Here is a 12,747-nt window from a genome sequence, read left to right on the forward strand (position 1 = left end):
CTGACCCGAAGTCCCTGCCGGGCCTGGCCCACGGCGCTTCTTTGGGATCCCACTGGAAGCCGGGTGCTGAGGAAGGCTCCAAGGCTTTAAGGGGATTAGGGAGGGATCAAGCGGCTCCAGCCCTGCGCTGGCTGGGGGTGGGCGTGGGCCTGGGAGGGGGAGAGGGATTCCTTTGTGGGGCCGGGGGGAGGATTGGATGGGGGGAAAGGGTTCAGTCAGCTGGATCCTGGAGAAGAAGACTTCCCCCCCTAGTTGGGTAGACACTGTGTGTGAATGTGTGTGTGTCTGTGTGTGTGTGTCTGTGTCTGTGTCTCTGTGTGTGTGTCTCTGTCTCTCTTTGTCTCGCTGTCTCTCAGTCTGTCTCTCTCTCGGCTGAGGATGAAACTTCTCCACGGGGGTCCCGAGAGCCGCCCCTCCCCAAAGACAAAGGGGTTTTCAAATCAATTCAGTTGTGGTGAGTTCGCTTTAATTCAGTCCCATCCAAAGCAGCAGCCTCATTCAACTGAGTTCGGCTCAACCCCATGGCCTTCCCCTCTAAGCCGGTTTGTCTTTATTGGCCACCCTCTGTGAGCCCAGGGCTCTCTGGGCTTGGGGGTGGGGAGACAGGGAGGGAGGGAGAGAGAGAGAGAGAGACAGAGAGACAGAGACAGAGACAGAGAGACAGAGACAGAGACAGAGACAGAGAGATCAATGCCTGCTCCCCCTCGCCGAGGGGTTTCTTTCTGGGGGGGGGGGGGAAGAGTGGGGGGTTGGGCCCGACATCGAAGCAGTGTGGAAGGAGCCTTGACCTAGCCTTCAGCTGCAGGTCTCAGTTTCCCCCCAGGATCCAGAGGATCTTTGCTGGCCCTGGAGTCAGCCATGCCCAGGCCAAGGAGCTTCTGGGGTCCCAAAGGAAGGGTCAGCCCCACTTTTTGTCTGTGCTCCTAATACCCAGTCTGCTGCTTTGAACACCGCAGGGAGGGACCCTGCTTGCTGATGGACTAGCTGGCTGGCGGGTGGGGCGGAGGAAGGCCCTGGTCCCTAGGAAGGGGGCAGCTGCTGGGCGCGTGAACATCTCTAGGTGGCTTCGTTGCCTTGGCAGTCCGGTGGGGGCACTAAGACTTTCGCCCTAATCGAGACCCTGGCTGGGAGGCCCAGGTGAGAAGCACGCTGCTACCTGGAAGCCCGGGAGGAGTGCCCCTTGTTATCAAGATTCAGATGGAGCCTCAACTTCCCGGGCTGCGGGAATAGCCAGAAGCAGCTGCCTGGAGATCCAGGAAACCTGACTTCCAGTCTGGGCCCCAGAACCTTGAACAGAGGGGGATCTGCAGTGCGCCTCGGTTTTCTCGTGTGTAAAATGCCCCCCACCCCAGCCATTACGGGGAAATCCTGACAATACGGTGACCGCTACGATTCCCAGGACCTCAGCCCCCTGCAGACGTGGGCCCCTGACAGGGGAGCTCAAAGAAAGCGAGCCTGGGGGTAGGAGGGAGGAGAGCCCCCCCCCCCCCAGCTAGATCCCGGGCAGGGGGACCAGGGAGAGCTGCCCGCAGAGGCCCGCACCCTCCCTCACTGGTTGGTGTGGTGCTGGACCGGGTCTGATAAGGAGGGAGATGGGAGGGAGGCCGGGCACGCGGGGGAGGGGGCAGGAGGGGGAGGGGGATCCTCCTTCCCCCGGGAGCCAGAGAGCAGAGAAAGCTCTCCAGCTGCCAAGTCCTCCCTCCCACCCCCCAGCCCGCCTGCCCGGCCGCCCGCCCTGGGCTCCCCTCCAGCCTCCGAGGAGGTGGGGCCCCTTCCGCAGGTGTCCTCCCCCCTCCCTCGTTCCCTCCCTCCACTAGCCTCCTTCCTGCTCCCCCCATCCCTCACACCCTAGCCCCCCCCCAGATTTGCCTCCTTCCCTCTCCCTGCACCCCTCATCACCAGAGACAGAGCCCGGAGCCGGGGACCCCTCGGCCCCGGGGCAGGCAGAACCCCCGGGGGGGGGGGGATGTAGGCCGAGTCATCTCGGAAACTAGGAAAGAAAAGGAAGCGAGAGGAGGAAGAGTCCCCCCGCCCCCGCCCCCCAGCCCGAGAGCTAGACGGGGAGAGCCAGAGCGCCTCTACCTGCGGCCGCAGCTCCGCCCCAGCAGCGCGCTGCCTCCCTCGCTGCCTCCCTCGCTGCCTCCCTCGCTGCCTCCCTCGCTGCCTCCCTCGCTGCCTCCCTCGCTGCCTCCCTCGCTGCCCTCGGCCGCTCGCTCTGCCCTCGGGCCGGCAGACCAGTAAAGGCACATGGGAGGCAGCGAGGCCGGGCCCGGGACTCCTGGGGGCTGAGGAGCGCGAGCGGCCCGCCGGCCGGCCCCGGCTCCCCAGGCCGGGCCCCACCCCCACGCCCCCCCCAGGCGCTTCCTCGGGGGCTGGGGGGGGGCTCTGGCTCCTCGTCCCGCCGGGCTCCCGCTCCGGGGCCGGTCGGGCCCATTGGCCCGGGCGCCCCCTCCCCGCCCGCCAGGGAGCCGCCCTCGCCCCCGCCCCTCGGCCCCCCCGCCCCTCGGCCCCCCCCCGCCCCGCCCCCGGAGCAGTAGGCTGCTGGCTGGCCGGGGCGGCCAGGCTCCCCATGGTGCTCGGGCGCGCCCAGCGCCCGCCTGTGCCGGTCCCCGCCGCCGCCCGGGCTGCCGTCCCCCGCCGGAGCGCCCGCGCCCCCTGCGCACCTCGGGGCGCCCCCCCGCCTCCCTCCCCGCCCCGGCTGCCTATGGCTCAGGCGACCTTCCTGGATCATGCACAGAAACTTTCGCAAGTGGCTCTTCTACGTGTTTCTCTGCTTTGGCGTCCTCTACGTGAAGCTGGGGTGAGTGGGGGCCCGGCGGGGGAGATGCCGGGAGGGGGGCGCGCCGCCCAGGGAGGGGCGCCCTCCCTCAGCCCGGTGCCTCTCGGGGAGGAGGACCAGGCGCTCCGGCGCCCAGCCCGCGGCCGGCTCGGCCTCAGGAGCCCCGGAGGCGGGGGGAGCTCCCCACGGCCCGAGGACTGTGCTCCCCGGGGCGGGGGGGAGCGGGCCGGGGAGCGTGGGGAAGGCGCTGCAGGCCTAGACACCGACCGCGTCTCTATCCATCATTCAGACGTGTTGAAATTACCTTGACAACTGGTCCGGCTGGCTTGGGGATGAGAGGCGGCGCGGGCCACCTCCCCAGGCGGGGTCCCCTCTGCCGGACGCACGGGGCCCTTCCCCTGGCTCCCGGCCTTTAGGCCCGATTGGCCTCTCCGGGCCCCGGGGAGGGGGGGGGGCTTGCCCGGTGCCGCGGATCTCCCTCCGGGCCGGGCGCCCCGCTCCCTCCTGCTGCCCGCGCTGGGCTCCGCCGCCGCCGCCGCCGCCGCCGAGTCGTATTTCCACATTCCTGAGCCCGGCCGAGTCCTTACCTGTTGAACGGCTGCGAGCTCCTTTTCGCCAGATTCGGCCTCGCCGAGGCCTCGTTGCTGGAGGGGGAGGGGGTGCAGGGAAGGGGAGAGAAAGAGGGCGAGGGGGGCCCCGCTCGGAGGTCTCCAGACCCAGAGGGAACCAGAGAGAGAGAGAGACAGAGACAGAGACAGAGACAGAGACAGAGACAGAGACAGAGAGAGACCGAGAGAGAGAGAGAGAGAGAGAGAGAGAGAGAGAGAGAGAGAGAGAGAGAAGCAGGGGGAGTTTTCGGGGAGAGAGCAGAAGAGATGGAGAGGTCCGGAGAGGGAGAGCAGGCGAGCTGGGGAGGGGCGAGATGGTAGTGGTCCCATCTGGGCTTGTCAATAACTCAGAGCCCCCAAAAGGAAAGAGGAAAAGAGAAGAAAGGGGGACATATCAGGAGAGAGAGAGAGAGAGAGAGAGAGAGAGAGAGAGAGAGAGAGAGAGATGCCCCAAAGAGCAAAGAGGAGACCAACTGGCTGTGGCAGCCACCTTGGGGGTGATGACCTAGCTGCTAAGGCAAGCCTCTGGGGCGAGCATGGATGCTGAGGGGCCAGCACAGATGGAAAAGCCCGGGGCCCCTGCTCTCCGGGAGGTCCCTCCTTCAGGGACAAATGAGAGTGCTCACCCAGAGAGAATTCCCTCGAGGCCCCCGAGGCCAGGAGAGAGTCCGGGAGAGTCAGGCCGATGTGGGAGGATTCTCCCCTAGGCGAGGGAGTCTGTCTGACTCTGCGTCTGAGTGCCCTGGGCTCTGTCCACTTACCACCGAGCCAGCCCCAAGAGATGAAAAATTGCAGGGGGAAACCGGGAGGACAGGCCCCCTGAACAAGATTCCTAAGGAGCTGGGGCTTCTACCAACCCGGCCCCTTGGAGGTCTCAGGCTCTAAGGCTTCTGACCTGGCAGCGCACACCCCCTGGGAATCTGGGACACCAGCACCACCTTGGCTCTGCCCTTCCTGCCCGTATGACAAGAAGGCACTTGCTGAAGTTCTCTGAGCCTCCAGATTGTTGCCACCCAGGCTGAGGAGATGGAGAGGCTGTGGGGAGAGGGGAAGCTGGAGGCCCTTGGGGGCCAGCCTGCTGAGGCATCCTCAGTAAGAAGACACTCCTTCTTAGGGAGGCTCTGCATTAGGGGATTTGGGAGGAGGAGAAAGAGACGGTAGGCAGCAGGCCAGAGGGCATTCTGGCATTCCAGCACCTCCACCTGAGCTCTACAGACCCTTGGAGAGTGTCTGGTCCACCCCTTCCCTGACCTCCCCCCCCCATGTCAGGCTTTTACAATGCCAGCACCTCCTTATCTAACCTCTCTTCCGTCAGCCTTTCCCTGGTGCTGAGAAGAGGGAGACTTCAGAGAGATGGATCTAGACAAAGGGGAAGACAGAAACTGAGACCTAGGCTGGGAGAGGGAAGGAAGTCAGAGAGAAAGAAAAAGAAAAGTGGTCAGAGAAAATGAAAAAGGAAAGGGAAACAAGGCAAACAGGAGGGAAGAGATCGACTGGAGAAGGAGAATGGAGAGGAGAGACAAGAAGAGACAGGTGGGGTGGGAAAGGAGACATGGAATTGACTGTAGGGGATCCCCTGGCAGGCTGCTTTTGTGAAAGAGTGTGGATGTGGGTGGAGTGGATGAGCCAGTGGGGTGTTTGGAGGAAGGGGAACTGTCCAGAAGAAGCCCCCAGCATGGCCCCTTGGTGCCCTTGTGCAGAGATAATCCCCTGCTCCCCCCCCCCCCCCCCCCCCCGCCAAGCCACTCTCAGAGGTGGCTGAGCCATTGGAGCTCCGCAGACTGGTCAGTCTCAGACTGTGACTCTGGGCCAGTCACTGAGCTTTGCTTCTTTCCTCCATAAAAGAGCTCCACACAGCACCTGGTTTCTAGTGGGGTGACTGGGAGAGGGAAAGAAGGCAGCACAAACAATGCTGGCAAGATGTCGGTGGCAATGGCGACGGTGGTGGTGGTGATGGTGATCATGATGCTAGTTGTAGCTGCAGTTAAGTGACTCTGGGCTGGGCTAGGGAAAGTCCTGAGTCTCCAATGACCTCTGCTCGCACAGTAGGGCCATTAGGATGGAGAGGCATGAAGCCCTAGGCCAGATTGAGCCATATGAGCCAGGGGCCAAGCAAGGACTCCAAGCTCAGCGAGAAGAGGCTGGGAAGAGGAGAGGACAGGTGGCCCTGGACAGGTGTCATGAAGAGAGGAAGGATTGTGGAAAACATGATGATTCAGCACACATCCAGGGCATTCCCACATGGCCCCTCCTACACACCCAACACGCTCACCCTCTAGACACACACACAAACACTCATCCACAGACATAGTTAGGATCGGGCCGCTGCAAGAGTTCCCAAAGCAGCAGCTAGCTGGAATGGGACCGAGGCTCTTTTCTACAGCACTGTGTCTAAGAAATGGTCTCCAGTCGTTGACTGAAGACTTCTGGGGAGGCGGGACACCCCCACCCCATCCTCACCCAAGAATTCATCCATATGTAGGAGCAGGTACATACAATCATGTCAGGGAGGCAGCTGGGAGAAAGAGCCCCACAATCGGGAAATGGCGGTTTTGTCTTTGTTCTGCTTTGGCTTCACAGGGTGACCTAAGGCTAGTCATTTCCCCTCAATCATCCTTTGTTTCCTCCCTGGTAAAGTGAGATTGTGGGAACAATTGACCCACATCTTCCCAGCTCTGATATTCCTGGCTCTAGTGTGTTGCAAAAAGGACTAAATTTAGAAGGAACGTCTCAGTCCAAATCTGAATCTGTCTGGGTTCTTGACTCAGGCCCTTCTTCCCTTTAGGCTTTATTTTCTCATCCACTTGGGGGGGGGAAGTTCAACTGTCTAAATGAACCCCAAGTTCCCCCGATCTCTAGTCCTCTCTGTTCTAATGTTCCTGCCCAGGTGAAAACTGTGGTTTCCATCCCCTTTTCCAAGGGCAGCTATGTGGAGTTTGAATCCAGCCTCAGACACTTGACTTTAACTGTGTGACCTTGGGCAAGTCATTTAACTCTGATTGCTTCTGTCATCCTGGTTCATGGGGGCCATGGGGGAGAAAGCGAGGCTGGTGACTTAGCACAGCCCCCTTCACGCTAATCCAGTTTATGTGCTTGTCATTGCATCACCTCCCTGATAGTGTGGCCTTTTTCGAAAATGGACAAAAAATAGTATCATAATAGCATCATGACTTGCACTTAAGAAAACGTCATACCTGTGTGTCTTATCTAGAATGTTCTGTGAATTTGAGCCACGACTCACCCCTTTCTGATTGGGGGGCATCTTTCTTGGGTCCCCTTTCTTCCTTTCCTTAGCAACCTTTCCCTAAAAGGCCAGTCTAGGTGTCTCCATACTCTAGGAACCCTGGAGCAATTCTTCCAATGGGAATCCCCTGGGTACCAACTCTTCAGATCTGTCTACCATCCGTCATCCACCCACCCAACCATCCATTCACCCACTGTTGGATTAAGCCAAGGAAAGAACCCCAGGTAGCAGGCAATCATTCTACACCCCCAATCCCAGGGAAACGCCCCCCCCCCCAAAGCACTGAAGAGCCCCGGGAAAGTCTGGTGATTTGGGATCATGACTTAAGTTGGGCCTGGAGAAGGAAGGTTGTCCCTCTAGGTGTTATCCCCCTGGTGCCAAGTCATTTATCTGAGACTCCAAAAACTCTGCAAAATAGCTATTCAGTGGGGATGCTATTTTCCTCTGCACTCTTCCGGGATTCTTGGGGCCATAAGGAAATCTTTCAAGGAAAACCTTTTGAAAAATGAAGGAATGTTACATGAGTGAATGACCCTTTCCTCCCTGCTTTAGAATAGCACAGTGGGAGTCGAGGCTTATCTCACTGAGGCTGTAGTGGGGGACCTGGACCCCGAGGGGCTAGGAAGCGGAGAGGAGGGGGAGAGGGGAGCGAAACCTGGACCCTGCAGAGCAAACCGTCAGCCAGTGACTGTTCCTCTCTGCCCAGTTCCCCAGATGGGTTTCCTCTTCAGTCCTTTTAACTCGGGGCTATGCGGCCAGACACAACAGGCAGGAGGTTTCAGTGGATCCCATGGTCCCTGCTCCTTCTGTCTCCCTCCCCTCTGAGTCTCACTTTCTCCATTTGTAAAATGGAGGAGTTGTGGTCATATTTACCCTCCCTCTTGCTGGATCACTGGTAGCAAAGTGCTGGGAGACCCTTGAAGCCTTAGAGAAACAAGAGATATCTGAGCTCAGTGGAGAACCGGCTTCCCAGCGGACAAGCCTGACCTGGGCTTCAGGGGAGTCACTGTGCTGGTAGGTAAATTGAGACCTTTGTCTGAGTAGCCCTGACTTCTGGCCACCTGGAGACAGCAAGGCAGGCCACCACCCAGACCATAAGGGCCCCTGCTCTGCAGCTCGGCTGCTTCCACTCCCGATGACTTGGGTAAAAGCTTAGTGCACTGACCTTCCAAGTAGAGAATCGAGCCTCTGTGGGGTTACCAAGGCTACCCCCCCTTTCATCAGAAGAGAAACAGACCAGTTGATGGGAAAGTGACTCACACAGTGTGACACAACTCACTAAATCACAGACATGGAGCGGAGCTGCAATCTCCTGGAGAACCCTACTTCCTTGGGTCCCGGAGACTCTGTCTCCCTGCCCCCCCACCATGGGGGGGTTCTTCTAGCCCTGCCAGTGTGACCCTACTGTTCAGGGTCCCCTTTTCTGTCTGGGTCTTAATTTCGCAGCCATTTTATGGCTGGGAGGGGGGGGTAGAAGTTGAAAACATCCCTCCTTTTGACAGAGGACCCAGGGAAAGGAAGAGAAAAAACTTCAGAGGTTTTGAGCCCCATTAAAGCAGGGCATCCCGGATGGGGCAGACTTCCAGCCCGGTCTGCCTGGGGTCTAGGCAGGGATGAGAGAAAAGTCCCAGAGCCCAGGCCTCCCCAGGGTCTCAGATGGCCCACCAGACATGGACCGGAGTGTCCCGGACAGGGCAGTCACGTTGGTCGGCTAGGGGTCAGAAGCCCGCCGGCCGCGGCCACCAGATTGTCTCTCTGTCTCTCTCACATACAGCATCACGGGCAGGGAGGCCCATTTTTTTCCCACCCCGCTCCCATCCCCATCTCCCTCCTCAGTCCTCACTTTCCCAGGCTGGGGGCCTCTTTGGGGGGACTTGGGCCCTCGGGGTCTGCAGGCGGAGGGGGTGCCCGTGCATCTCCATCCCAAAGTCAACCCTGTCCCGCTCCTGTCCTTTAAACAGCCACTTGAGAGGGAAGACGCATCTGGAAGGTTGCGCTCCCCCCATCCCCTCCCCCAGGCTCAAGGCAGTTTAAAGCTGCAAAGTCTGGGAGGGAGAGACCCAGAGAAGCAGGGAAAGATAGAGACAGGCAGAGAGGGAGAAGGAAAGAAGGAAAGAGGGCAAAGAGAGACAGAGAGAGAGAGAGAGACAGAGAGAGAGAGAGACAGAGAGAGAGAGAGAGACAGAGAGAGACAGAGAGAGACAGAGAGAGACAGAGAGACAGAGAGAGACAGAGAGAGACAGAGAGAGACAGAGAGAGACAGAGAGACAGAGAGAGACAGAGAGAGACTGGGAGAGAGATCGGGGAGGTAGGGAGGAGGCGGCGGGAGCGACCGTGCTTGGCCCCCCTCGCAGGGGCGCGCGAACCCAGATCCCTGGGCTGGTGCACTTGGCAGCGGGGCCAGCGTCGGGTCCGGGCCCGGCACGGTGGGAGGGAGCGAGCCGGGAGCCGGGCTCGGGCCTGGAGGCGGCGGCCGGACGGGAACGGCCCCTGCAGCCCCGGCGCTCCGCCTCCCCGCGCCCCGGCGCCGCGGGCGCAGGGCTGGCCCTCCCCGGGTCCCGGGGTCGGGTCCCGGGGCGCCGCGGCCGGGCCCAGGAGCTGCCCCTGCTGCCCGGCACGGTGGGGGTGCCCGGACCGCGATCGTTCCCCGGGGCCCGCAGGAGCCCCGCATGCCTGGCCCGGGGCAGCCCCCAGGGCTACTGGAGCCGCCGCTGCCCCGCCCCGCCCCCCGCACACCGCGGCCCGCGAGCTCTGGATTGAGCCGGAGAGCCGGGGATCCGAGGAGCCGGGGCGCCGGAGAGCCGGGGATTCGAGGAACCGGGGAACACGGGAGCCGGGGCGCCGGGGAGCCCGGGAGCCGGGGCGCCGGCCCCCGGAGCGCGCCATGCTCCCCGCCTGCCCGCCGGGCGCTGTGCTCTCCATCTACTACCCGCAGATTTTCCTCACTCTTACCAGCGGCAGCTACCTGTGAGTCTCGGCCTGTGCCTCTTCCGCGCCCACCCACCCTTTCTGTCCCCTTCCCGCGGGGGTCCGTCACGTCGCGGCCGCTCCCCCCCCCCCCGACGGCGGACCCCCCCTGCCTTTCCCAGGCAGCACGCGCTCAGGTGCTGGCTTCTCCAGGGACTCTAGGTCCTTGGGGGGTGGGGCAGGGAGGACTGGCCCGAGGAGACCCTCCCCACCTCCCCCCACCCTCGTCCGCTCCGGCCCAAGAAGCTGCTTCCTGCCAGGTCTCCCCTAGGCTGAGCAGCCCGAGCAGGGGGTTCAGGAGCCTCCGAGGAGGGTCGCTCGGGGGGGGTGGGGTGAGGGGAGGGAGGCTGGGAAGTCCTCTCCTGTCCTCCTTTCCCCAAGGTGGGAGTTTAGCGCCGCCCCCACCTCACCCGGCCCCTGCTGCTCCGACCGCGCGGCCAGGAGGGAAGGAGGGTCCCTGGCCAGGAGCGCTCCCTCTCCCCGAGGGGACCCCTCTGGGGCTGGGAAGCTAGGTGGGCAGAAATGGCCAGGCCGCGGCCGGTACGGAGGGGGGGAGCAGAGAGCCCTCGCACTCCCCACCTGGGGGCTGGAGGACCCCCAAGGAGGGCCCCCCGTCGGCTCTGTGGCCAGCTCTTCCCCGGCTGGCCGCGCCTTCCATTACTCAGGAATGGGGCGCACGTGGCTGCCCCGGCTTCCCAAAACGCTTGATTGATGGAACTGTAGTTGGCCGGGACGGGGCGGGGGAGGTGGGGCAGATTTAGCAGCCAGCCAGCAGAGCCCACCCGGTGGGATCTGGCCTCAGTCTCCCCCTTTTGTCTCCTCAGGCTGGTCTGGCTGTCAGAGCTCCGCACTCTGGAGCCTCTAGAACGGGGGCTTTGTGCCTCACCCTGGGCTGCTTACTCTTTCTAGGTCATTGGCTCAGGCCTCGCTCTCGGTCTCTGACTCTTCTGGCTGACTCTTTCTGGGCCTCTGGTTGTGTCTCTTCACTCTCAGGGTCTCTCTCCCTGGCTGGGTCTCTGGGCTTCTCTCTGCCCTCTTTCTTGGTCCTGGAGGTCCCACTCTCTTTCTCCCAAGGTCTCTCGGGGCTTCAGACTCCTCGGCCTCTGGTCTCTGGTCCAGGGGCCTGAGGGAGGGGGTGCTCAATGGGTTGGGACTTAATAGCTCCCCTCCCCCACTCTAAAAGGAGACCATTTTCCCCTCCAACCCCTAGGAAATTACTATCCTACCAAGTTTTCCTTCTATAAATAGTCACAAATCTTGAAACAAAAGTTTTCAACCGCACACCAGATGCTGGGAGGCTGCGGTTTCCCTTGCTGTGTGACATAATTATAAGGTCCGAAATCGGTGCCCCAGCCCCAAGGCCCAGCAGCCCAGGCAGAAGCCCAGGGCCCTTGCAGCTCCGGGTGGGGGCAGGGCAGGGCCTGGCCCGCATGGGCCACTGAGGAGGTGACAGCTGGGGACTTGGGGGATGAGAGGGTGAGGCAGAGGGCCAAGAGCAGCTCTGGGACCAGGGGAGGCCGTTAGCTCGTGGAGCCCTGACATCATGGCTAGGCTCCGAGGCCAGCAGGGCTGGCAGAGACTTCAGAAGTGGGGCCAGGCCAGTTCTCTCATCTTCTAGATGAGGAGATGGAGGTTCAGGGATGGAAAAGCTCTGCCCAAGGTCAGCCAGGCAGGGCCAAAGTCACAACTTGCACCGGAGGCTGAGACTGATGGCGGGGGCCCAAGGTCAGGTCCTCACGCCGGCCCTAACCTAATCTGGTGGAGGAGCTCCCCAAACTTCCTACTGGTTTGGAAGCCCCCAAAACTCTGGGTTCAGATTAAACTTCTGTTACCCAAACACGTGTGGCCTTAAGCAAGGCGATTCCTCCTGTGTAAGGCAGAGAGCCTGTCTCCAAAGAGGATGGATATCCAGGCTGGATTCTCACCCAAGCCCCAGAGTAGAAGAATCCCCCCTCCCACCATTAAACCAGGCCCTTCCCTCCCCTTACATAGGAAAGCACTTCAACCTAGTGCCTTCTTTTGTTCTTGAATAGTTCTGAGCAAACAGGTTCTTAGAATGAAGACCTTGAAAGCTCAGTTCTTCCCTTTTCTCAGCCTGCTCTGGGACTGCCTACCCCACCAGCTTACAACTCCGTCCTTCTGCTTACAGTCTTGCTCAGAATGACCTAGGACCTTGGGGGTCTGCCTCTTGATAGAGCCTTAATAGATTCTGATGTCTGGGGATCAGTTTCCCCAACACTAAAATGAGCAGGTTAGTATAGATTACCTCTAGGGACCCCACTAGAAAACATTTATGCTCTTTCTGTTCCAAGGGCCCTCCCATCTCCGATGTTCCATGTTCCAGGTTCTCTCCTAGCTCTGACATTTTAGGACCAAAGGTCTTTTCCTACACTGACATCTTCTAATTCCCTATACCAGGATTCCCAGGCCATCATCAATAGCTGTAGGTTATCAGCTGTCTCCCCTGTCCCCCAGCAAACCAGAAGAACATGAACAGTTTCCTATCATGCTCCTCCTAGAAGGGGACAATCTCATTGCCTTTCTGGATGGTCCATTTAGCTAGAGTATCCCTGCCCAACACCACAGCCCCTTCCTGTCTTTGGACGGAGGAAAGAGGAGCTCATTTCATAGATGGGAAAATTTGTCCAAGGTCATAAGAGGCACAGCTGGCATGGCTCCACTTCATCACATAGTCTGGAGGGAACCTATGTGGTTCTCCCGTTGAACAGGTGAGGAAACTAGGACTGAAGTGGTTGACAAGATTAAGAACCAAATAATTGAAGGCTCTAATTTGACAGTTGAGAAAACTGAGGTGGGAAGGCTCTTGGTCCAGGTCTCCTTCAATTATCGTGCTTCTCTCTGTTTCTCTCTGACTCCTGTGGGTGCTCTGCGGACAAAGTTCACCTGGGTAGAGAAGCTGCAGTCTCCATGCTGGTAGGGAATCCGGGTCAGTGTCCGGGCCTCTCTCCACTACACCAAGAAGCCTGCCCTCAGGCAGCAGTAGAGATGGAAGACAGAATTCTAGAACCCAAAGCTATCTTTCAGATTCCTAGTCCAAGCTCTGGCATTTTACAAATGTGGAAACTGAGGTGTGAACTCCTCTTTCTTGCACTCTGCTGCTGAGGCAGGTTTGCCCCCTACTCAGATTC

The sequence above is a fragment of the Macrotis lagotis genome, chromosome 2 (assembly GCF_037893015.1).
Source record: "Macrotis lagotis isolate mMagLag1 chromosome 2, bilby.v1.9.chrom.fasta, whole genome shotgun sequence".
Lineage (NCBI taxonomy): Eukaryota > Metazoa > Chordata > Mammalia > Peramelemorphia > Peramelidae > Macrotis > Macrotis lagotis.